This window comes from Sciurus vulgaris (assembly GCF_902686455.1).
Source record: "Sciurus vulgaris genome assembly, chromosome: 4".
Taxonomy (NCBI): Eukaryota; Metazoa; Chordata; class Mammalia; order Rodentia; family Sciuridae; genus Sciurus; species Sciurus vulgaris.
The window spans coordinates 22,571,916-22,597,739 of NC_136464.1; the positions used below are offsets into that span (position 1 = coordinate 22,571,916).

The following is a 25,824-nucleotide window of genomic DNA, read 5'->3' on the forward strand; positions in this document are numbered from 1 at the left end:
CCACCCTTCAAAAAATATTTTAAAACAGCATTTAACAAATTTCCAAATTCAGATTTACGTGTACTTCCAAATTCTAGAGCTTCAAATATTGAGGTTATTTTGATGAACAAAAATTTGAAAACAGATGTGATGGATGACTATAACTGATGTTAGAAATGTGTTTGATCCTGTGATCGGAACTGAGACGATACCAGTTCACATAGTTAAGTAATTGCACGTTGTAAACTTTTCAAAAAATTGAATCACAGTCTCAAGATGTACTTCAGTGTTTCTACCAGTCTTCTTCCCAAAATGAATCACTACCTTGCCTTACGAATTATTTGCATCTCTTAATATAGTAAACCTCAATTTGAAGGAAGTTAAAAAACAACAGGTTCCTTCATACGTTGCAATTTTTCTTGTTAGAAAGTACTTTTGTGTATATTATGAGATTGTGACATTTTCAATCATATTTTTTTTAAAAAAATCTATCTTTTGGTGCCTATCAGAGCAACTCACTGAACTTTCCAACACAGGTGTGTTGATCTGCTTTATATATCGAGTTCACACTTCAATTGTGCCTGTCATTTCAGTTACTTTATCCATAGTTGTAATCTCAACAACTTCATGCCCTGTGATGTGCTTATTCTGTTTACTAAGGATATTAATATTCCTAGAAATCTTGTAAGTATATTCTATTTTAGGGGGAAACAAACAAAAAGATGTAGTGATTCCTTCTCTAAAGTTAAATCCTCATACTTCCAATTTAAACACTCCTGATTCCATCTTGCATTAATCAGAAGAGCTGAAGATTTTAGTTCAAAAATAAAAATAATCCAGGACTTACTGCCCAAATAATTCTAGATGTCTGTAAATTAGTGAACAATGTCCATTGCACTATCTAAGCAGAATCGTCAGAAAAGGTGACATTTCAAATAGTGGTGATACTTCATGTAGCGTTGTTTTTTCTTGCTGCAAAGATATACCTCTGAGTTCCTGGCTGACACCCTCCTGGGTTTCTTCCATTTCTGTGTTAGACTTCATAGTGTGTCCCTACAGCACCTACTGTTTTTCTGATTTAGTCCTCCTCCTACCTCTCTTCCTCCCTGCTTCCCTTTCTTCTTTCCTTTTTAGCAAATGCTTATTTAGTACCTACTAGGTTCTCAGCTCAAGGCTATCAGGATACAGAGACAGAGGACATTAGATAAGACTCTCTCGTCTTTTTCCTCCTACTCTCCTATCACAAGGACCTGGAACAGGGTTCGTGGCATGTTTTGAAAGCATGAATGAAAGCTCACAGTCTTCAATAAACTGAAAGTTGAATAGGAGAGATAAGTAAGTAAACAAAACTTGCCGTGGTATGTATTATAATAAAGGGGAGGCAGGTCAAAGACGGACCTAACATTATATATCTCATCCAAAACCAAATTACCGTGAAATCAAAAATAGAGAATTGATATAATTTTAGATCATGATAGTAAAAAAACTAAAAAAAAAATTTCTTGGTTTACACCAATTCTAGGTCCTCATCTTTATGGCTGTCAATAGACCTGGGTAAAAAAGAGACCTGTAGTTTCATTTATTGTTATTGTCAGCTGGGATCTGGAGGTCATAGTCCTATTTTTGCCATTTATTTCAGTGTTCTCATTAAATTGAATTTCTTCTTGATGACAAAAATCAGATATTCTTGTTGTAGAAAATATGTAAGGTGCAGAGCAATGCAGAAAGAAAAATAAAATAAAATCACCTTGAATCTTCCCAATGGATTATTATTCTCCCCGACAGATTATTATGCATATAATATATATATATATATATTCTTATGAAAAAAACAGGAGAAATACAGTGGAGGGATTATTCAGCTTTTGCAGTTCTTAAATTCCCTGCATTTTTCAATTTAAATTCTTTCTTCAGTCTTTATTCATCAAATAGTGTCATAAAATCATAATGTCTGATATCTACATTATTCCATCATACAAATTTTCTGTATTTAGATCAACATCTATGTTTTGAAAGTTTTCATGGTGTTCAACTTTTAATTTTCTACTATAAACAATGTTGAGATAGCTTCCCTTATGCACAGATCTTTGACCATATCTCATTTATTTCCTCAGCATTGATTGCTACATCTGGGATATTTGTTCTAACAGCCATGAACATTCAGGGCTCTTACTATGTACAGGCATATTTTTTTCAAGAGGTTTGTATTAAAGCATCTGTTCAGTAATTATTTTATTGGTAGGCAACTGGAAAAAGTTTCTTCAGGGCTGGATGACCTGCTGTTTTGTTATGTTCTGTTAGGTCACAGCTTTGGCTATCTTTAGAAACTCACATTCACATAAAGATACATACACACACTGGCAAACTTATGGGAACGCATTCCGTCCTTTATAAATGCCTCCGCTACATCAGGATGACATGTTTCACCTTTGTGCAGACACCCTACCTGCAACCTAAAGTACAGGCTTATAGAAGATTCTCAGGTGGGCAGAGGAGTGGACATGTCCCCTGAATCATGGAGTATGATCAGAAATTAACCAAAGAAGAATGACTCTGGAGGTCTGTTTAAAGACATGCCCTTGAATGTTGGGAGTTACCACACACAATGACTACCATAGTCTCTGCTTTAAAAGGGGGTTTGCTGTGGATCCCTCTGAACTGTTTCCCCTCCCTCCCTTCCTTCCAGCTCTTCAGGGCCATGCAGTTTTAAACCAAGAGGTACAATGGTCCTAAGCCAGAGGTAGGGCCTTCTCTGTGACCAGCCCCCATCCAAGAAGGCTTTACCCCATCCGGAGCCACTCAGATGCTACACATGATGACATTACTCAAGGACTACTGTGTGGAGTGTTGGCACATTTTCACTTTTAGATCTGGAGGAGACACTGAGAACACATTGCCTCCAATATTCTCCCTTAGGTATTTATTTAAACAATTAATATCCTTGTTTTATGATACAGGTCAAGGGGGAAGTGAACCTCTTTATTATACACACACACATTTTAGCTGTTCATAAGCAAAACCATATGGTCTTATTATGCCATTGGAAGAACTTATTAATCCAAGGTGTGAATATTTTATGTATGCATCAAAGCACCTTTTGTGGAACAACATTTTTATTGTAATGAGTGGGCCATATATAACCCAAAGCCGATTTCTGTCAAAATGTCAGTCCCCTAATGCAATCTTGGTAACAACCCCGTACAGCTGAATGAGACAGGTCAGCAAATTCTGGGACAGAAGACATGTGGTACCTCTTGTTTAAAAATAGCCCCTGCTGTTTCCTTCAGGACTTAAAAAGCGGACTTGTGCTATGATGAAGAGACAATAGCGCGTCCTGCTGGGTTAAATTCTTGATAGAGACAGATGAGATTCTCTGGACAGAAAGCAGCCTAGATTTGCTAGACATAATTATTTTAGCTCATGAGTAGGCAATTCTAGCATCTACACAATTCATGTAATATGGCATATTCAGGGAAGTTATGCTGTGTTTTCTTAAATTCTCCCAGGTTTTCACAGCTATAGGAATGAGGACTCATTAGCTCTCGTCTGGGCTTCACTATGTGCTACGTGGGCTGCAGGCAGCTGCACACAGTGAGAGAAACCATGCGTCTAATGGCCCAAAAAGCAACTTTCTCAAAGCTTCTTAAATTAGTCTCAGGTAGGAGGTTCCTTCTCTGACAGTAATTAAAGGAAATGGGGAGGATTCACTCCCTCCATAATTATTTTTAGTTCCAATATAATCTGACCTTACTAACTCAGAATTATTGAGAGTGATATTAGTTTGCCTTAATGAGAAGCATGAAAAATGTAACATTTTAAATTGAAACATGGCTTTATTACTTGGGGCTGTATTCAAGACCAGAAGCTAATAGCTTAACACCTTTTGTGGTGATGCTCCTGGGCCTGCTTTAATGATGAGATAAGGAGGATTCTTAATTCACTCAGAGCCATTCTTCAGCTTGGCATACAAATCCAGTGGTCCTCGCTGTGTTCATCGGCCCTGTAACACGCTTTTAAAAATTTATATATTCTTGGATTTTTTAATTCTCTTTGGCATCATAAAAGTGACACATCGCCACGATGAGAAGCCAAAGGAAAAGAAAGTATATGAAGAAAAAAGTTAATAAATTCCTTCTCTTTCAACTCTAATCTTGAATATAACCAATAATAACAGTTTGGCATGAATCCTTTTAGAGTCAGGTTTAACTTCCACAGCCCACGTACGGAAGATGCTCAGTAAGTAGCTATTAAATTGACTTGCGGCAAGCCCTTGCTTAGAAGCAGCTTGTTTCTCTCTCTTAAAATGACCCACTTCCATTTTTTCCCTACCCCAGGTTGAACCTCCATGGCTTTGCTTACAAGGAGGTGCTAAAATGGATTCTGTTGGGCTTCCCCACTAGCAATCTTGCCCCCACCCTGTCTTGCACACATTGTTGGAGTCATTGGTCTGAACTGTGCCTCGTCTTATGTCCCCCTGCCAAGGATCCTCCACCACTCACCCCATTGCCTAAAGAAGGTGACAAAATTTCATTTTAGACTCCTCCACCTCTGGCCCCATCCCAGCATAATCACATTTTCCTTGTGAGTTTTCCCTGCACATTTTAAATTCCAGGCCAGCTGGCCTGATTGGAACGTTTGGTCTTCATTCTGCCCTTTTCTGCCTCATGCTAAGTGTTATCCTGGGATTCTATTAAGCATTAATTTTAAGGAACTACTGTGCCTGAGACATGGGGCCAGTTCTCTGGAGGCTGGACAAGCAGAAATTAGGGAGACATTCTTACTGTCCTTCAGTCTAATATAGGAGATGTTGAGATCAGACAGGTGGCTCTAATAAAACGAGTGCTGTCCCTCCTTCCAGTATTTTTACCTCTTAAAATAGCATCCCTCTTCTAGCATCCTCTCTAAATAATCACTGACCTCTCCCTTTCCTTCTCTTCCCCACACTGGCTGAGCCCTGTCCTCTCATCCTTGCTCCCATATTTCATACTCTGTCTTGACCTATAATTTGTATCTTCTCTGCCCCTCCAGATTGTAAACTCCTTGAAGACAGAACACTGGGTCACTCATTGCCTGCATCCTCTAAAGCACAATACTGGGAAGCATCCTGTTATGACAAGTATCATTTATTAACTCTATTTCTTCAATTTTGCCTGTTTAAACATTTATTTTGGGTAACCTGAGTATTAGCTTGAGACTTACAGGAACTCCAGCTTCAGGTAAAATTGGTCACTGTGGTTACAGTGCTTCCCAAGTTTTCTCTCAGTTTGGGAGGTACACAGAGTCTCACAGACCAGGGATCACACCCCAGATTCAATGACCAAGTAGCCCACACAATGAAATATAGTCTTTTAAAATGTTTTTTAGAGAAACAGTTTAAAAACAAACCAACCCACTTATTTAAAATCTTGGTTAGTTTTGTGGTCTTAATTGGAATTTGCCCAGGGCCACAGAGCCAGGGTGTCATGGGGGACACAGTTTGCTGTCCCACGGTGGATTCACTTTCTCCTCTCCTTCCCTCCTCCTCCCGTGCTTCTGCCCAGGTTGCCTCAGGAACTCCACACTTTCCTGTGAAGTCTGACCTGGACTATGGAGTCTGAATCGTTTCCTAACATACACAGCTCCATGATCCAGCAGCATTTTGCACTGAAATCAGTTCTTCTCTTAAGAGAAACTGTGGTGTCGGTTGTTAAGAGAATAAAAATTTCACTATCTTGTTACACTTGAGAAGTTCCATTTTCGTCATGTGGAAGTAAATATGAGCTCAGCTCATGGTTGTATTCCAAGGCCGAAATTAAGATGTCGTAATCTCGAGGCTACAGCCTGATTTGGAAATGGCAATGGCTCTGAAGTCCCTGAAGCTGAGTTATTGTTTCAGAGTTGAGTGTCTGCCGGGGCAAATAGGAACTGTCTTGTGAGGCAACCATATGTGATTTCTCTTCTGACAAAATAAAGAGATGGGGAATAAACATGTACCCTGAACTCCAGAATCCTGCTCCTCGTATGTAATTTAAGGCCACAGACTAAGTACATTTTCTTAATAAAACAAATGGCGCTATAAATGGTAATAGGAACCATGTATCTTCACTTTTTGATGGGACTCTGATGAGCTCCTGTTAATGAAATGGGCCACAGCGGATGCAAGATGGTCAGAGTAGAGGATGGGAGATGGATTTGTTTCCGACATGCACATAATGCCCAGGGATCTGATCTTGGAGAAGAAAAGTGATGTTTGTCTATTTGTGTGTTTGTGTGTGTGAGTGCACGCACATGCATGCATACACAGGCACATGCGTTTGTCATTGTATGTGCTTGTTTGATGATGTGCACGTTCGCATGTGTGTATATGTAGTGGGATGAAGGTTCGGTGCATTTCCTGTGCATTTCCATTAGACTGGATTTATGTAAATCTAAAGCTATGTTTTGACACAGGTCGTTGACAGAGCATTTAAGGACCTTTAAACATTTAAGCAGTTTAGTTTTTTTTTACTTAGATTTTCTTGTGAAGATTTTATTCAGAGATGGCCTTCCTTAACTGGAGATCCCAGGAATTATCCAGCACCAAAGATCTACAGTCGCTGACAAGTGGGAGTACTGAAAAGTAATACAAGGGGATGCTTTTTAATTGCTTTATTGTCTTTACAGAATGATTCTACTCTAGAGACCGTTAGCTTTACTAACCATAGAAATTAATTGTTGCAAAGTCCAAAAGTTTAGGAGCTCAAGTATCAGGGAGGTTATTTTTAGAAGAGATAAAACCACTGGTTGCTTAAAATGAGGTAATGGTGTGTGGGGGGAAGGGGGATGGTTTGGAAACATTTAATGCTAATGAATAATTCAATTTGATTTACTGGAGAAATGAAAGGGGATGGCATTCTGCCCTTCTGTTAATGTAAAAAAGATAATGGCCGTTGCGCTTTAACAGTAGATCTAAAAGTATCTAATACAGCTGAGTTTTATTCCAGGTCAAATCATCAGCCTTTAAAAGTAGTTTAAGACCGGCTGTCAGATTCAAATGCACTTTTAAAAATAAAAGAGATCTGAAATGAAATTGTGCTCAATTGTTCCTAGTCCCCACCCCTACCCAGGTCTCCTTGCAAAAACAAAAATGTGTTTCTTAAATGAACATTAAAAACATGAAAGAAACCAGAGGTTGGGAATCCAGATGACAAAAAAGGCCAAGGCAGATGACCCTGGTAGTTCAGGTGACTGTGCCAACTTTATTAGCGCTGTGTGTTGACACTACCAGCACATAGATTTTCAGAAGCTGAGTTTATTTCTCCAAACCATTATTTCATAGATAGTTCTGTACAACCATTGGCTCAGGTACATATTAATAAAAGACTAACAAATTGTGTAAAAGCAATGGATATAAGCGTGTGTGAATGTGTGTGCAAGAATGTGCTCATCAAGTTAGGAGGACTGACATCATCCATACAAGGAGGTTTTGTACATTAAGTTCTGTTCTATCTGCAAGGCTGTCCATCTGTTTCTCTCAATTGAGATCTTCTCCTTAATTAAAAGCAGACAGTGAAAGGATCTGCAGAATCTCTTAGAAGCATCCAGAATAAATGATTTCCAATGCTTAGTCCTTGCTTCCTCTTCTCTCCAGCCACACAACTGTGAATGGCACAAGTGGACAGCAAGAAAGAGGGATCGTGGGAGGGACAGGAGAAGGAGCTCGGGCTTCATTGGAGACAGAGTTCTCTAAACAGAAGCAATGTTTTAAATTTACTTACTCTTCCCTTTTTTCTGCAAAACAGCCAAATTATACTCTTCCACCTTAAGCCAGAGTCTATATGTAGACATTTAGGGAAAGCCATTGGCAGAGTAGCACATACTTCTCTCACTTTTGATGCCCCCTTGGGAGGTTTCCTTAAATAAGGGAAGCTTTCATGGTTGCAGTTTTTCTTCTGATGACTTGGAACTTGGGTCTTATTTGCATACGTGTAGGATGCTTAGAGATGAATTGGGACAGCTGTCCTCCTGGGGATTGAGTTGGGGGATTGTTCGTGGCAGCAGTACCTCATATGGCAGTCCAGATGCTGTCCACGAGAAAAGCAGTGGTTCAAAATCAGGGAATTTGCACCAGCTTTGAAGCTTTATGAGCATATCAAAGTTTCAGGCCTGGGAAAATGGGGTGAAGTGGACATGAAGGAGCAGAGCTGGGAAACAGGTGAAGGCAGGCTCACGGCGAGTATCTTGGCCCAGCGTTCACCAACCTTTTACAGTATGCCCACCACGTGCCGGACACAGTGTTCAGTAAGAATGTACATAATGCATAGGCTTTTCTGTTAGGGAAGTTAACGTGACTGGAAGAAAGGATATCAGATGGCAATTCCAGTGGTTGTAGCACTATACCCAACAGCTTAAAGGATGTAGGCTGCTCTGGTGCAGTTTTATTAAAAACAAAACAAAACAAACAAACAAAAAATAAACAAAAGATGTAAAAAGAAGATTATGCATTCCTCCTACCTCTTTCTTTTTGCCTAAATGAGAAGAAAATTCCAGAAAAAATAGCAATGGGAACCAAGTCCCATATGCTTCTCTTGTGATTTTAAACATATTTCCTTTCATTTTTAGAAAACATTATGGATATTCTTTTGTAACTGCCATATAGGCCCTAGGCAAGCTTCCTTGAGCATTAGAACCATTGAGTTTAACTCCCTTTCACTTTGGGCTTTATCATGTCCCTAGAGAGTTTCTGCACCAATCTCATTATGTTGGTAACCCACAAGGGTCAAATCATCCAGATGAGCACTACATAGCCTGCCTGCTACTATATCATTGGGATGACTTATTTGCAAATGGGAAAACTGTAGCTCTGAAAAAAACATGCCTTTGGTTTCTTCATACAAAGAAAACCAGCAAGTAGTGGTCAAGGTAATGCCTGAGACAAGTTACCCTGTGATTTTGATATGAAATTCAAAATGATTTTTGTGAATCCTAGGGTTCCAGATCAAGCTCAAGTAATCCACTAGTGAAAGGAAGAAGTATGGTACCTGAACAGAAAACCTTATATGGTATACAGCTCACCTTCTATATGATTCTGATCTCGAGAGGTATTTTCTAATTCTTCACATTGTAGGTCAATGATGGCCTTGCAAAACAATTTTTTTTTCTGCAGACACCTTCTGCCTCATGACCCCCTTCACTGCCTGGAGGTATTTCTGCCTGCCTTTCTGCAGGCATTTCAACTTTCTCTTAATCTACATAACGTGATGCCTTGGGGGCCACTCCTTTGATTATAACACCTGCCAGATTCCTTTGTTATAAGATGAAATCTTTAACCCACAACCTTTGATGCTTGTAGGAGAGTCATAATTTTAGCTTTGCTTGGAAATTACCCTATAGCATTGTGTTAGGGTTGTTGCAGTTGGGACTCCCGCTAACGCTGTAATTGCTTTCTACTTCTACCATGATATATTTTGGGGGCAACGTCAATGCCCAACTTAGAAGAAAAGAACAACTTGATGCACCAGAAGAACAAGACTTCAGATAGCTTGGATTAATATACCTCAGCTGGTGAAGCAAAAGTGAAGTTTCATAGCCACAGAGCCTTTCCCCTGCCCCTTGCCATCTTGCATGATAACCTATTATTCCCTTCACCTTGGTACCTTACCGGAGAACATAACAGGAAAAAAGTATTTCTTTTTTATTTACTTTTCCTTATTTATTTATTTTATTGATTCTTTTTAGTTATACATGATAAGAGAATCAGTTTTGATAAAATTATACATGCATACATTATATCTTATTCTAAATAGGATCCCATTCTTGTGAATATACATGATGGTGGGATTCAGTTAGGTACTTTCATACATATATTAGGAAAATTATATTAGATGCATTCTACTGTCTTTCCTATTCCTACCCACCTCCCTGCCTTTCATTCCCCTTTGTCTCATCTACTGAACATCTCTTCTTCTTCCCCTCCCCCACTTTATTGTGGTTAAGCTTCTACATATCAACAAAAACATTTGACTTTTGATTTTCTGGAATTGGCTGATTTCACTTAGTAGGGTGGCCTCCAGATCCATCCATCCATTTACAGGCAAATGTCATAAAGTCACTCTTCTTTATGGCTATGTAATATTCCACTGTTGAAAAGATAAAGAAAAAAGTATTTCTAGTAAATGCAGCACATTAAATTTCCTGACTATTCTGCTCTTCTCTGTTACTTTGATCTAATTTTTGACTTATATTTACTCTTCTGCATGCATTTTATTTTTCTCCTTTCAGATATACTGATAGCCACTCTAGTGGTGATCTTTTCAGTTCATTTTTTTCGGCACATTTTTTTATTGGTGAATTGCATTTGTCCATAATGTTGGGATTTGTTGTTTTCAATTAATACATGCACACAATATAACAATAAAATTTGACCATATTACACCCTAGCATTTCCCCCTCCCTCCACTCTTCCCATCCCCTGATCCATTTCCTCTATTTTATCAATCTCTCCTTTTCCACTTAATTTTTATGAGACAGACTGGTTATTCACTCTGCTGTCTGTGCTCAGGGTGGATGAGAAGGCAAAATGCACTTTGGTGCCTGTCTGGAGGAGATCTGTCAACTTTTAGCCAGATTGCTATCAATGAGTTATTACCTCTTCATCTTCCCCTTCTCTTCCAAAACATTCAGCACCATTTCAGAATGTTATGTCCTGAGTTGTTAAACCTTCACCAGTATTTTCACATTGAAATAATGCTAAATAGTACGTTTGCCAGCAAGACTTAAATTGAATCTGAACCATTACTTTTACTTCAGGGCAAAAACAACTCAGTGGCATCTACTTCTGACTGAAATAGTTTTAATCGGCTGCTAAAATCAAAATCACCATTTCAATGGATAGCATTTTCAAGAAAAAAATGATTTCAGAATCTTTCCCCAAACTGATGTTTTAAATATGAGTCAATTGCTGTAATTGTGTCTGGGCAATGTTCGTTTGCTTCTTATATGGTCTAATCCTATTTTTTAATCTTGTGATTACTTATAACCAAGTTACATACTGAATAGTAACATACTGACAGAGAAACAATACCTGATTATATTATTTTTCTCTGACTCCTAATTTTTAAGACATTTAGCATATTCCCAAAGCATTTCTGTCATGCTGTGGTCATTAAACATAAAGAACTGACCACAAAAAAAAAAAAAAAAAGAAAGAAAAAATCAATTCTGTAAGTAAGAGAATTTCAATATCTTGCTACTTTCCTGAAACCTCTTGGGACTAGCTTTAATTAGCATTTTAAGGGCTTATGTTAATAGCAGAATGGGTTTATTTTCTTGTCAAGACTATGAATAACGAGTATGTCTGTTTCTTGTTTTTTCTTCTAGTAGATGTTCTCTTTTTTATATCATATCTTTGAAAAAATAAATTTTATGTGATTAATCTTTGACTTTCAAAAGAGTATTTTTCCTCTCATAAATATATTCAAATAAAGTGCTCATAGTCCCAACTGTGAACACTGGGGTATGACACCATGCCACATTTGAGCTAATGTTTGTTACAGAATGAACAAAAAAATACTAACACGGTTTTAGGATTGAAAAAATAATATTTCTTTAAAATAGGATTTCTCTAGTCATCTTGAAGTCAGAAATTCTCCAAGTTGAGCCTCTATGATTCCTTCTTATGACCCTGATGATTTTTCTGTTTGAGGCTCACTATTCTCATGTGTAAAATTAGAATGGTCAGTAGTAGTAGGAATGCTTAGGAACTTATATTAAAGTGTGAGTGTGATTTGCACTAAAATATACCACCAGTGGTGCTTCCTGCAAAGCTGCCATCCCAAATTGAAATCTGAGACATCTATGGTCAGAGCCCACACATGAAGACCTCCCCAAAAGCAATACATGGAGGGGGCGTCCAGCCCCACCTGGGGATCGGAAGAGGTGTGGAGAGCCTTGGGCACAGGCTGCAGAATCTAAACTTGTCAGAAATTAGCTACAGTGGCCGAGTGCCCCTGAGTTCAATCCCCAGTACCCTCCCCACAAAAAAAGAAAAAAGAAATTAGCTAGATTTTAGAGTTGGCAAACAAGTTCAACAAGAGTGTCTGCATTACAGATCATTAGACTACTTTCTAGTTTCCTCTCTTGGAGAAAGCTATGGTAAATGCAGGCTCTTTTTCACTGTGTTGTAGTCCATTGGTGTTCTTTTTTTAATTTTTTACTTTTATTAATTTTTATTTGTTCTAGTTCATTATACATGACAGCAGAATGTGTTTCGATTCATTGTACATGAATGGAGTACGACTATTCATTTCTCTGGTTGTACATGATGTAGAGTCCATACCATTTCTAGGATCACACAGATACTTAGGTTAATGATGTCAATCTCATTCCACCATCTTTCCCACCCCTGTCCCCTTTCCTCTACTCACTCTCCTCTGCCCATTCCAAAGTTCCTCATTCATCCCTGCCCACCCCTCGCCCCCACCTTATGGATCAGCATTCACATATCAGAGAAAATATTTGGCCTTTGGTTTTTTTGGGATTGACCTATTTCACTTAACATGATATTCCTCAACTCCATCCATGTACCTGCAAATGCCATAATTTTATTCTCCTTTAAGACTGAGTAATAGTGCATTGTGCATATATGCCAAAAGACTTAAAATCAGCATACTACAGTGATGCAGCCACATCAATGTTAATAGCAGCTCAATTCACAATAGCTAAGCTATGGAACCAACCTAGATGCCCTTCCATAGATGAATGGATCAATAAACTGTGGCATATATACACAATGGAATATTACTCAGTCTTAAAGGAGAATAAAATTAGAGCATTTGTAGTCCATTGGTATTAAGTCTAAAACAGGCCTCTATTTTCCTAGCTTGAGCCTATACAAAGGACCACTCCATTTCCTCACTGTCCTGACTAGCAGAGGAAGTTTGAGCATTGTGAATGTTGGGCAAGCACATACAGAAGCCAGGGGCTTCCATGCCAGTGCTTATCGTTTTAAGCCCATGCAGACTCTGGTTCTTGAGAGATGTACCAAGAAACAGATGATACACAAGCGTCCAGCAACCTGTCCATTGTGATCCTATGTTGACAGCTCAGTCCTCACCTTTTATTCCCTGTGTCTCTCTTTACCCTGAGTTATGGAGACAGTATTCACAATGAGTCTTATTATAACATACTATGTTTAGTTGCATAAAATATTTCATCCATTTCAGATCTGTCACAGGTAGAAGTAGAGGTAAGACAACCCAAAAGAGTAACTTACTTTTACCCTCAGAATCAGATTCTAAACATGGACATTAATGAGAAATTTGCATAGTTTCAAAATGAAGTTGCAAAAAGGAAATGCAAAAGCGACTTTATACAACCTCAGCCTCCTGCTCTCTTCCTCCTCTTCCTCTTCTTTTCTCTGCTCTTCCTCTTCTTTTCTCTGCTCTTCCTCTTTTTTCCTTTCTCTGCTGTTTCTCTTTATGCTTTTCCCTTTTTCCCCTGTACTGTTCTCTGTAACATTTGGGAGTTAAAATCCAGCTCTACTCCAGAGGTAATGATTTTTTAATCAAAGACAGATAATTATTAGTGATGTTCAGGGCTGGAAGTCATGGATTCACCCTTCCTTGATTCTGTTGAACCTGTTCCAAAGACCATAACTACTTTTGTCAGTGAAGCTGGCAGGCACGCATTGAGGACTCACATAGAGAGGATCTGTTCAGAGAAAATCAATTTTTAAGCAAGAATTGCCCATCACAATTAAGATCTGTGTACTTTCAAACATCTCAGCCAGCTCACCAGTTAAATCCAAATAAAAGTTTTCTCACTAATTCAAGTTTTACTTTGGTATATTTGAGGAACGGAAGGAAGGGCCAGAATGTGAGTGTCATCTCCCTATTGAGCTTGTCACACAGGTCACTGTGGGAAGAATTATTGAGCCATTTGACTTCTGCAACCAGGTAACATGAAAGCTAAAATCACACTCTGGCTTCCAGAACACACACTGAATAGGCATTGGTTTGGGTGGAAAGCTCTCTTGTGTCCTGAGGGTCTTACATGTCAAATATAAAATGTAACTCAAATGCAATGGAACATGAAGTTCTGTGCTGTTCCTGGTATTTGACAAATGGCTGAGCATAAGCATAAGTCAGATGAGTCTCTTGGAATACTGAATAGGTGAGAGAGTGGCAGGCTTCTCTTCAACCAGGGGTGGAAGAGCTGAATTGCAGCAGTCAGGGGCTATAGATGACGTTCCCTTTCAGAAATCTTGTTCTAGCAACAGCTATAAGTTTGCAATACTCAAAACAAGAGATCATTTTTCATTTTGCAGTGGGTCAATCTGTGGTATTTTATAGGATCCTTTGCACCACTTTGCTTGGTATATTATGGTTTTAAGTGCTGGGACTTCTAGATATTTCCCCCTGGGAGTATTCCAACAACATGCCTCAAAGTCCTTAATATTACATTCTCTGTGTAAGTGTCTTTAAATTATAAAATCTTTTAATGAAATGATAGTCCTCTCATTTTGAATGGGTTGTTTTGGTTCATCTGTTTAGTTTTGAATATCGGGTTACTCACAACTTTTTAGAAATGGACCTTCTGCTGCATCTGCATGCATGCTTGTAGCAGGAATAGTATGAAAAGGTAGAAAGGGCAGGGTGGAGAAAGGCTCTGGTCTCTCCAATCTTCTTAAATTCCGTCATTCTGAATTACTATCCTTTGGTTCCCATACGCCCTTGTGATTTGTTCTGTCACACATCATGATAAAAGTAGCAGCATTCTTTCTGAAGAGAGGAAAATCTGAAACCTGCGGTGGACTTCCAAAGCTGTGTGGGCTGCAAGAAAACTTTGCTTTCAGAATAGGGCGATCATCTGCTTCTGTCAGACCTGGAGTGATGATATACATTAGGTTTGAAGGGACAGAACGAGATGATCTCTTCCTGCTACTTGTTTCCTAAAGGGTATTCTGAAAAATGGAGATTGAGACTATTTCACAGCTTTCTTCATTGCAAGAGATTTTGTTTTTTTTTTTTTTTTTTTTTTTTTTACAAAGCCACCTCTTTTGCACCTGCTCAGCAAATGACCTTTAACATGAACAGTAAAGAAATGAGACCAGAGAGTAAGAACATATAGGCACATGCAGAGAAATCCTACTATAGAATGGATTGTGTAAAAGAAGGGATACCCGGCACCGGTTGCTCCAGCTTGGAAGCCTGATGCAGTAAGGGATACAAGATGGCAATAGTGGACAATGGGAAGAAGCACTTCCATTAAAGTGCTGGAATGTTCTGCTGAAAGGAAACAAGGGATAGGCCATGCTTCAAGATGGGTGGCAGAGGAAAGAAGTGAGCACAAGTTAGCTTCCCGTACATCAAGGTTACTGCTTACTATTAGTGAACGTGACAGAATGAGGGTACTGGCAGGGAAGACAGACAGCCTCAGGGGGAGTGTGAGGGAAGGCACTTGTGATATTCTAACATTATTTCCACTAGAGTAAAAAGCCCCTCCTGGGGACATTTAATCCTTGTCTCATCAGTACAAGATGGTGTTTTACAGAATCCTCTGAACCACGTTGCTTAGTATACTGTAGTTTTAAGTGATGGGACTTTGGGCTTTTCCCCCTGGGAGATTATTACAAATTCTAAAGATATTTCTATGTTACAATTGTGTTAAAAAGGCACATTTTGACCTGATTTTATTTATTGTAGAGCATTGCAACCATTTATAGCTCTATATGTGTTAAATATTAATGCATTTTTCCTACTCTACCAATACCCAGACATCATGTGAGTGTTTAATTACCACAGTCAAAAGCTGCCTAGCAGCTGCCCTACTTTACCTTTAAAAAGACTACCCCCTTGCAAAAAATTCCAAAACTTATAAAATAATTATGTACCTACTTTTCAATCTAGTGACACCCTATAAAAGGGATCCTCTCCAGAAGTGACAGATTGTCTTGGATGCCAAGCAGTTGAGCTCTCAATCCTCTACTTTCAAGTTAAACTAAGCAATTTTACCTTGGTGCACGGGGTTCAGAGAGAACATATTTTTCTCCCACTGACTTTTTAAAAATTTTTTTTGTTGGTGCTGGGGATCAAACCTAGGACCTTACATATGCTAGGCAAGTGCTATACCATTGAGCTATACTCCCAGCCTCCTCCTCCTTTCAGCTGAGATACAGATGTTATCCTTCTTGTACCTGTTGGGGAAAAAAAAAAAAAAAATATATATATATATATATATATATATATATATATATATATATATATCCACCACCCTTTTAGATCTTAGGAGTAGTTGGATAGATTCCTTTTCCCTTAATAAAGTAGTATAGGAGAACTCTGGTTTGACAAAATAAAGGCGATTCCAGCATTGACAGGTGAGATAGAAATCCACTTCAGCCTTCCACATTACCATTTCTGATGGCTTAATTGAACACGAAATAAGAAAATCATTGAACATGGAAAGAAATAGCAGATTTATAGCTTCCCATATTCTTCTGCAATATAGTGAAGGGAGAGGAGGAGGAATCTGGTGAAATGGCCTTTTCTCTAACAGTACCAGTCTATTTTTCTTTTTATCACTTTTCTGTTAAAAGTTGATTCTGAAGGAAGTCACCTTGGATAAAATCAGAGAAGAAATAAAGAAATTCCAGAACTTAAGTAAGCACATGATTTTTCATAGAATAGTAATGATAATCATCATCTTCTTCTAAATGTTTTTTTAGAATAGGATTAAAAAGAATATAGCCCTTGTAGAAGACAGAGTTATGCTCATTATGGTTTTAAGAAGGAGTACTTGGATGATAGCAGAGTCACTTGTATTAGACTAGTCTTTCTGTAGATAAAAATTGTAAGTTCTGAGAAAAAACAAACAAACAAAGAATGTTGGATGCACTGGAGAGGAATCAAAACCAGGCAGAAACCAAAGGAGATTTAAGTCACGAAAGACTCCACTGGGTTTCTCCCTTCGGTAGGGAGTTTCCCTCTTTGTCCTGAAGAGGGCAAGACTGATTCATAAGATTTATGGTGACTGAAATCCAAGGAAAGAAATATTGTAAACATGGTGCCAGTGTAGGGAAATTGGGACTTCCAACATGGCTTGAGATTGTGGAGAACTCTTAGAAATGGGGAAGACACAGAAGTTGGAAATTCAGAAGTCTGTATCAAATCCTTTGTTGATCCCTGAATTCTGACCACCTAGGAGACAGAAACAGCTTTGGGATTGAAAGGGTTGAAAAAGGATGTCAGTTGCTCATTACTGCAAGAGAAAGTTTGGAATATGAATTCTGCAAACTAAGAAGAACTTAGTAAATACACGAACCTTCCATTAAAACACAGAATGGACACATGTTAGGAATTGTTTATGTCCAGACATTAGAGCTAACTACAAAAATATAAGAATAACTGCTGTAACTATGTTCAAGGACTTAAAGGAAACCATGAGAGAACAAATGGTTATCTCAGAAGACAAATGGTGACTATCAAGAAAGAACAAAACAGAACTTTTAGATATGAAAACATGCTATCTAAACGAAAACAAGATCATATTGGATACTGTGTAAGGAAAGATCAGTAACTTGAAGATTGATTAGAAATTATCCAATGTGAAGAACAGAAAGGAATTATAACTTTCAAAAAATAAATAAGTGACATGTAAGGTCTATCAGGTGATTTACAATCTATACATAAAATATCAGAAAGAGGGGGTGAGAGGAGAGAGAGATGGGGTGATGGGGTACCAATTTATTTTTAATTGTGTACACTAAGTGCACGTCATGTATAATATACACATACACACATATACATACACAAATAAGTATACTCAAAATTCCAAATTTGACTTTTAAATAAGTGAAACATTTAAGAAACTCAGAAAAGTACATATAGGATAAATATAAAGTAAACAACATGTAACCATCTCATAGTCAAAGTGATAAATTTATTTTGGAAATGACTCTTCTCTAATATGAAGTCAATTCTTAAAAATCTTTTAATCACTATGTCATGTTCACCAGCACAACACAAAGATAAGAAAGGCACATGCTAGATGTACATGCTAGATCTGTGAAAAAATACGGTTTACCCTGGGACATGGACTGTTGGGAAGGTTCAAGGAGATACAGTACATGAACATATCTAATGTAAGGTTCAACACAGAGACAGGGTTCTGTACATGTCCATGTTCTTCTGTCCCAGGCATTTGGAGTGCCTCTGAATGTCAGTGACTCTATTCTATGTAACATATGACATAAAAGTGTATGTTATGAGAAAGAAAAATCTAGTTTCTAATTTTAAGTCAAAGGCCTCTGGTAATTTCAATTTGGATTTTTAAGTATTTCATATAACACTGTTCACTTGCAAGGCTTTGGGGGACATGCATAGGAAGCATATATCATTGAAAATATATTTTCTTACCATAATAAGCAGCTGAACAAAAAGGTAGTTTATACTTCATAATATTTTTTTTATCACATTTAGATGTCTACAGAATTTCAGGATCGAAAGCATTTGTGAAAGAAGCTATAAATATGTGTCTTGTAAGGACAAAATTTGCTTCCATGCCTTTACTGCATGAACAATGGAGAGGATGGTGACTTTTAGGGTGAAGAATGGTGATGGATATTTAATTCTTGAGAAATTGTTTTTTCAGCTCTCCCTCCCTAAAGTTTTGGAGGACAATCTCAGAAATACTTGAGACATTGGTTAGGCAGTTTCCTTTTTAGCTAGTAAATAAGCTTGTCACTGGAAACATTTGAAAATGGCTAAAAGGATAAACTTACTTATTTAATTACTCTCATCTATCAATTGTCATCCTACCCTCCTGAAATCTCATATTTTGGTTATTGAAGTAATGCTTCAGTGAGAGTTCTTGTCTTCATGCTTCTCCTTTCTAATTGGAGGAAATTACTAAAACATGGGGTCCGGATTCCCTATTGCATTATGTGCATTGCTAATTCCCACTAACCCAGGAACTGGTAAAAATCAATTTTAGCTCCCTCATTTACAATTTCTTAATCACTGGATTTAAATTTATTTCAACAACTTTCTGAATAATTATCACTCTACTATGTACACCAAGTTAGATGAGATTTTTGCAAATTGCCAATATTACCCTGGACAACTTAAGAGAAGCAAGAGTTACACCATTCAGTCACCCTGCTGGACAGTTCCTCACAACTGCTGCCATCTGGGTGACTAAAGCTTCTGTTTTGCTACTGCTGCTGTTTTGTACTGATTTCTTCAATTTTTTTGTAGTAAAATCAAAGACAGAGATGCTAATGCACTGTATGAACTTAAATAAATGTTTACCAGGGGAAGCTGTGCATAACATGGCTCCTAATATGGGCACAGTCTGCTCTCAAAGGCTGTGGGCGTCGTTGCTTATGGGAGCTCTCATTCTGATGAAAAGGCAAATAAATCTTTGGGAATCCAGAAGCACTTCTTACTTGGATGGCCCACTGCGTGTAATTCTTGCATCACAGAACAAAAGGTAATGCTGTTTTTGGTGGTGTCCCTATTGTTCTTTGGAAACTAAAGAAGCACTGTCTTTGATTTTTGGAATTCTATTCATTAGGTTTTCCACTATTAGGTTAGAGTATGTAAGAAAATAATACCAGAGTATAACTGTGTATCTACTCATGCTGAGATAAGAAGGTTTAATAAACTGTGTACTGTTTTCAATATAGATATTTAAAAATCAGCATGGTTTGAATGTCCTTTAACACCTTTGGTCTTTCATTCATTTGACCAACAATTATTATACCCCTGTTCTAGGAAGCTAGGTATAATGACATAATGTGAATAGTGTAAGGTCTCTGATATCAAAGAGCTGTCAATAGACTGTCTTCAGAACTCATCAAATGTTCTCCATTTGGTTATTTTTTGTCTTTGGAAACTAGCTCTAGGGAATAGTATATTAATGGGTGAATTTTAACCAAACCCTAATAAAGTTTCAATATTGAAATACAGTTCTAACAAACCATAGCCAGCAAGCTAGAGCCTTCTCTTTTCTAGGATATTTAACCATCCTGTCTGTATCTTCTACCTGCGATATTGATCTCCTTAAGGAAATGAGAGCAAAGTCAGATCCATAAGACACAGAAGTCAAAAGACAGTTGGTCTTAACAGTTGAATGCTTTGGGAAGATATTTTTTCTCAAGTATTGAGTTCAGATGGATTCTGGAAATGGTAATAGTTTGATGAAAGACATGTGTCTCCTTCCCTCCCTTGAAATCTAAGCTTGCTTGCTCATCCTTAAAACTGGGCACAGTTCTCTGTTTACATTTCCACATTCCACGGACTAAGCTACTGTGAAATCTCAACCTAAGCTGTCTTTGCTAATGAATATACAGTGTGCTGAAAAAGTATGATACTTACCTTGGAAGGCAGAAGCATAATTCTGTTAGTGATTCCTCTCTATCAATATTTATTTAACTCTATTTATATGTATGTATATATGCATGAATATGCATATTAATATTATTCCTATAAGTCAGCACAGTGAGAATCATGGACATTAAGCTGTGATAGAATCTAAAGATTGTGTTTTTTCTTGAGTACATTTCAGTAATGGCCTTTTCTATGGTTGAAGAATTCAATTCAACCTCTTACACACAACATACACACAACATGTTCTAACTCTTTAATTATACCCTACCACTCACAGGTAGCTGAATCCTTACTGAAACAATTACTGGGCACCAGCTAACATATTGATATCTGATCCTTAGTGACCTAGGACTTGGAACTTCACAAAAACAATGGAAGCCAATAGAATTGAATGAGTCTTGGGTCTGTAACACAGGAAACATCAATGGATATTTGGTATTTAACACATTTCTTGCACTTCTCCGGAGATGCAAGAGAGCTTCAGCCTACCGAGTGCAGAATTGAGTAGTTGGGAGGGAATTTACAAACATGGAGGGACAGGAAGACTGAACAAACAATGACTCAAATCACCTGTTACATGCGCTCTGATACTCTGATGAGGAGCTCCAAACAATCTTCTTGTAGATAATTGGTTGTTTTTCTGAGTGCTGCCATTTTTACTTTCCTCAGTCTAATCTTGGAGACAGGGAAAGAATTCTCAAAGGGGGAAAATCAATTATTCTTTAGAATTCTCTGAGATCATGAATACCTGAGGGGAGTAATTGCATCATCTGCCTTTGTCCTGAAAGCACATTGTATGAGAAAGGTCATCTGCATCCCTAGATCCAAAGTTCTTTACCTAGAGTTAAATGAGCAAGCTTTGTAATATCAACCTAGAATTTTACTTATAGTTTCTGTCCATTAAAGATAGTATATATTGCATCCATAGCTGTCTTGAAATACTGGAAGAAGTTTATAACCTCCCAAAAGAACCAAGTGCAACAAATTCAGTCGCCAAAATTGTACTAGAATTCAGAATTAATGATTCTACTGAAGAATTTGGGCAGACTGCTAGTAGAATACAATTATCATTAATGAATCATTACAAATAGGTCAAATCTTCAGTTTTCCATATTCAAGACTTTTCAGCAACGTTTTCCCACACCTTATTCACTTACATATTTTGGGGGGCTGTGGATGTTAGGCCTCTTGAACACCAACAACATAAACACATTTCCTAGAATGCTGGATTCCTGGAAAATAGACTTTATGTAGTATCCTATCTAAGATTCCAATCTTAAGATTGGTTCAGATCCCCTGAAATTTGTTAAGGAATTACTTATATTATACCATCCTTTTTCTTCCTTATAATCAAATGAAATCTTTAGTTCATAGTTCAAGGAATCAAGTCTAAATGAAATAAATTAAAAATCTTAGGGGAATGAGTGATGAAGGAGAAGAATGAAGAATTGATGACCTATTAATAGTTGTAATTCTCTACCTTCAATTATTGACAGCTTGTGACACTATAACCTTACAAATTGCAATCTATAAACAGTTTAGAATATATGACCTTTGTGTTACAATTGGTCTCACACAGCCATTCAGCTTATTACAAACAACTGCACCAGCATATTTCCTTGAATGCTGCAGAAAAGAGGGAATGCATATAACCAGGACACTGGATATCATTTAGACAGAGTTCAACAAGGCCACTCACAGACAGGGCTGATAGATGGTGAGTGGCAGAAAGCTCCTCAGCCAAGGTAGAAGTATTAGAAATTTGCTCGTCATTGATTTACAGTCACCAAGTAGAAAGAACTAATTAGCTGAAGGTGGTTGACTTAGCACTTTTTCTTCTCCACTTTTGAAATAGTCAGGGATTGAGAATTCATACACAGGACAGGTAAGCTCTGATGTATTTTTGCTAGTATTTCTGCCAACAACTGTTCTCCAAGGGTAAAAGGTAGCTAAAAGTCTCCAAACCTTGGTTTGAGATGTAGCTTGGATTTTACTCTCTGTCACAGATCTTTAGAATTTCTCCACATTGCATTGGTAAAAACTAGGTCAATGACATACAATTCTTACATTACTCCAGTGTGCTGCATTTGGGCATAATCCATAGAAATGATTTGACATGCTGGCCCATCATCACTGTCTTGTTCTTTTTGCTTTTTCTTCCTGGTTCCAAGGCATGGCTTTCTTTGGTTTTCCAAATATTTCAATAGTGTCTGTGATGGAACATACTCAGGGTATTGGAAACAGTTCTGGAGTCATAAAATGTCCGTTACTGATCTGCTCCAATTGACCAAGTGGACTTGGGCAATTCATTTAATTTCTCTGGGCTTCAGTTTCCCATAATTATAATAATCACAATATCTAATATTTGAGGGACTACCATGTGACAGAGATTTATATAATAGTATTTCAGTCGATCCTCAAAATAATCCTATGAAATAGGAGCAGATAGCATTTTCCACCTTCTTGTGAAGAAGCTGAAACTCAAGGAGGTTATCTCCCACAGAAGGTGGCTGAGTTAGAACACCAGCCTGGCACCCTGACTGCAAATCCCAGACACTGAAATCAGGGTTTACAGGGTCTGTGAGAACTGTACATCTAACGCCATTAAGTTTGCCCAAGTGAGAGTTGGAGAGTTCTTGTCTGCAAGCAGGAGGTAGCTTGCTCTACTCCTTTAGCAGATGGGGCATGGTGGTAATATAAACTGATACTGCCAGATTTCCAATATATTTTTTAAGAGAGGCAAAAATATCAGCTTGATATTTTGAAATGATGGTAATTGATCTGCTTTGTTTTGGAAACACATTGAAGACCAGTATTGTGTAGGAAAAACAAAGCATGATTTGGAGCTACTATGGTTTTCTGGTCAGATCATCTGCTTAATGATCTGCAATGTAAACAGTCTTTTTAAAAAAAGGTCATCATATAATTTTCCCTACAGTATCCAATTTTCTTTCCTTTTTGTCTTTTCTTTCAATTTCTACTTCTATCACTCTGGCTAAAGCCTCTACCATTTTATACTAGTATATCTGACTAAATTCTTGAATATCTTCTTTCAGTAGCCTAATTACTCTATCCAAGAGTTGGCAAACTGCAGTGTGAGGCCTGTATTTTTTTTTGTCAATAAAGTTTTATTCAAACAGAGACATGACAATTTGTTGACATATTGTCTATATGCTGTTTTTATGATACAACTGCAGAACTGAAGTAGAAATAATAAATATTTCTTGACCCACATACCTAATATATTTCCTGCTTGATCTTGTAAGAAAAGGTTTAATACTTGCTAATCCATTTCTTTCATAGCTATCAGATTTAATTTTGTATCTCCAGTATTGCATGTATTATATGTATGCTCAATTTTATTATTTGCTTTCTACACTTTGCCATGCACACATGAAAAGTCTTCTAGAGATTTCTCATCCTGGCTTTAGAGATCTTCTATGGATGACCCTTCACTGTTTGTGTAGCCACATTTTTTTAGTTTCATTGTGGTCTCCAGGCTGCTTTAACTAATGAATCACAAACCTACCATACTCACTCTATCTCTGTCCCTTTAAGAATATGCCACCATTCCACAATGTAACTTATGACCCATCATTCTTTGAAGTATGATATTCAGTGGGAATTTATGATTGTGATCAAACTATTATTGAATACCTACTGTGTATCAATGTTTCTAGTAGGCTTGCGCACATAATCTCGTCTGTCCCATACTGACTACTATTTTAAAACAGGGATGTCTGTATGTTGTATAATTACTTGTTGACAGTATGCTGATGATTCCTTTATGTTAGACTCTGATATATTACATAAGTTATTTTTTAACAAATCAGCAGCAACAAATTTATAATCTAATTAAGGCACAGGTAAACAAAAATATTGTACTTTGACCATAAGGAACACATATAATAATAAAGAATCACAAATTAAAAAAATAAACTCAGTCCAGAGAGTTTGGGAAGGTTTCATGGAGGAGGTGACATTTGAGCTAGGTATTAGAATTTGAGAAAGACCCAGACTTTTAAAAATTCATGACAGTTCAAAGAATGTGAGGAAGTCAGAATTGTAGAATTTTAGGATTGCAAGAAGTGCCAGCAGATAAAACTATAAAAGAGTTATGTGTTATATAGGAAAGACCTTTGATGTCCTATTGAATAGTAAATTAATTCTACAGATTCAAGGGACTGTTGTGTTTCTGAACAGGGGAGCGACAATCAGATTCTACCTAGATTGTAAATTCCAAATGGGCAGAAATTACATTTCATTCGTCTGGTTTTCTCCCACAGAGATTTCCAGCTCTGCCTTGAACATAGTAAACATTCAATAGATAGTTGTTCATTGATTAATCTCTTCCTGAGGGTGATACATTTCTGCCTGGCTGGTAGCCAACAACATTTTGAGCTTTCTTTGAGCCTGATAAAATGCTGACACCAATACAGAAAAAAAAAAAAAAAAAAAAAAAGACTAGCAAATATCATTAAAGTGATTTGAAGCAGCAAATTCATGACATTTCTCAGAGCCTGTCCCCTTTACTCTTTTTATTTTTTTTTCTGGAGGTGGGGTTTGTTTATTATAAAAGAAAAAAGGGTAACTCCTTAGGAATCTTAACAAAGAAGGGGATATTCTGCACTGGGACAAAAGACACGAGGATACAATATTACAAGGATCTTTACTCCAGCCCTGTCCTAGCTCCTCCAGGAGAAGAGTGGAAGGACATAGCTGAAGCAGCCAATTTTGAAAAATTAGACTTAGAAACCCTACAAATTTGGTTAAAATCTAAACCTCTGTTTTGCTTTTAAAAAACTTAATGTATCAAAAGGCCTGCTTTAGTGACATGCTAGTTTCACCAGAAAATAATCCAATGCCTCTTGTCAGGAACATGCTCACGTGGTCCAGCCAACTTGCTCCCTGAAACCCATGGACAACCACACAGATCTTAAACCTCACCCCTGGGCTCAGGTGAACACCAGTCACATGCATCCACCTGGCCGCTGTCCAGGGTCCACCTCCAGAGGAAGGGTAGACAGGGCAGGGCAACCCTTAAGTGGCAATGAAGACCGAGAGCCCCTAGTCACCAACGTTACTGGTACCACACTCCCCACCCTTGCTCCAAAGGATCTCCTTTATTTCTAAACCAAAGTATTTGCCTCAAATTTAGCACCCAGTGACCAGGATGGTTTCCTTCCTTAGAAAAACACATGCCCACACACCCATAATTTTTTTGTTTTTATATTTAAATATAAAGATACTACTCTGCTCTGTGTTATAAATGAAAGTGCAAGCACTAAGAACTTTTTCTTTTAAGCCAGGGTCATCTATCAGTTTACTGGGCTTTGTGTCCACGGGAGGGGATGCAGCCCCCAGCATGGGAAGTGCGGCAGCGGGAGACCTGGGCATTTCCCTCACTGAGCGCGACCCCTGCTTCTCTACAGAAAGTTGGTTATACCTTAAGAAATGGAGCTTTCCACCACGAGGGGAAATTCTAACCTAACCTCACCAG

At 37.8% G+C, this 25,824-nt stretch overlaps 1 protein-coding gene across 8 annotated transcripts in view; it reads left to right on the forward strand.

Annotated features, from left to right (window-relative positions):
* SORCS1 (sortilin related VPS10 domain containing receptor 1) overlaps positions 1-25,824 on the forward strand; it is a 469,944-nt gene that overhangs the window by 127,743 nt on the left and 316,377 nt on the right. The window lies entirely within an intron of this gene.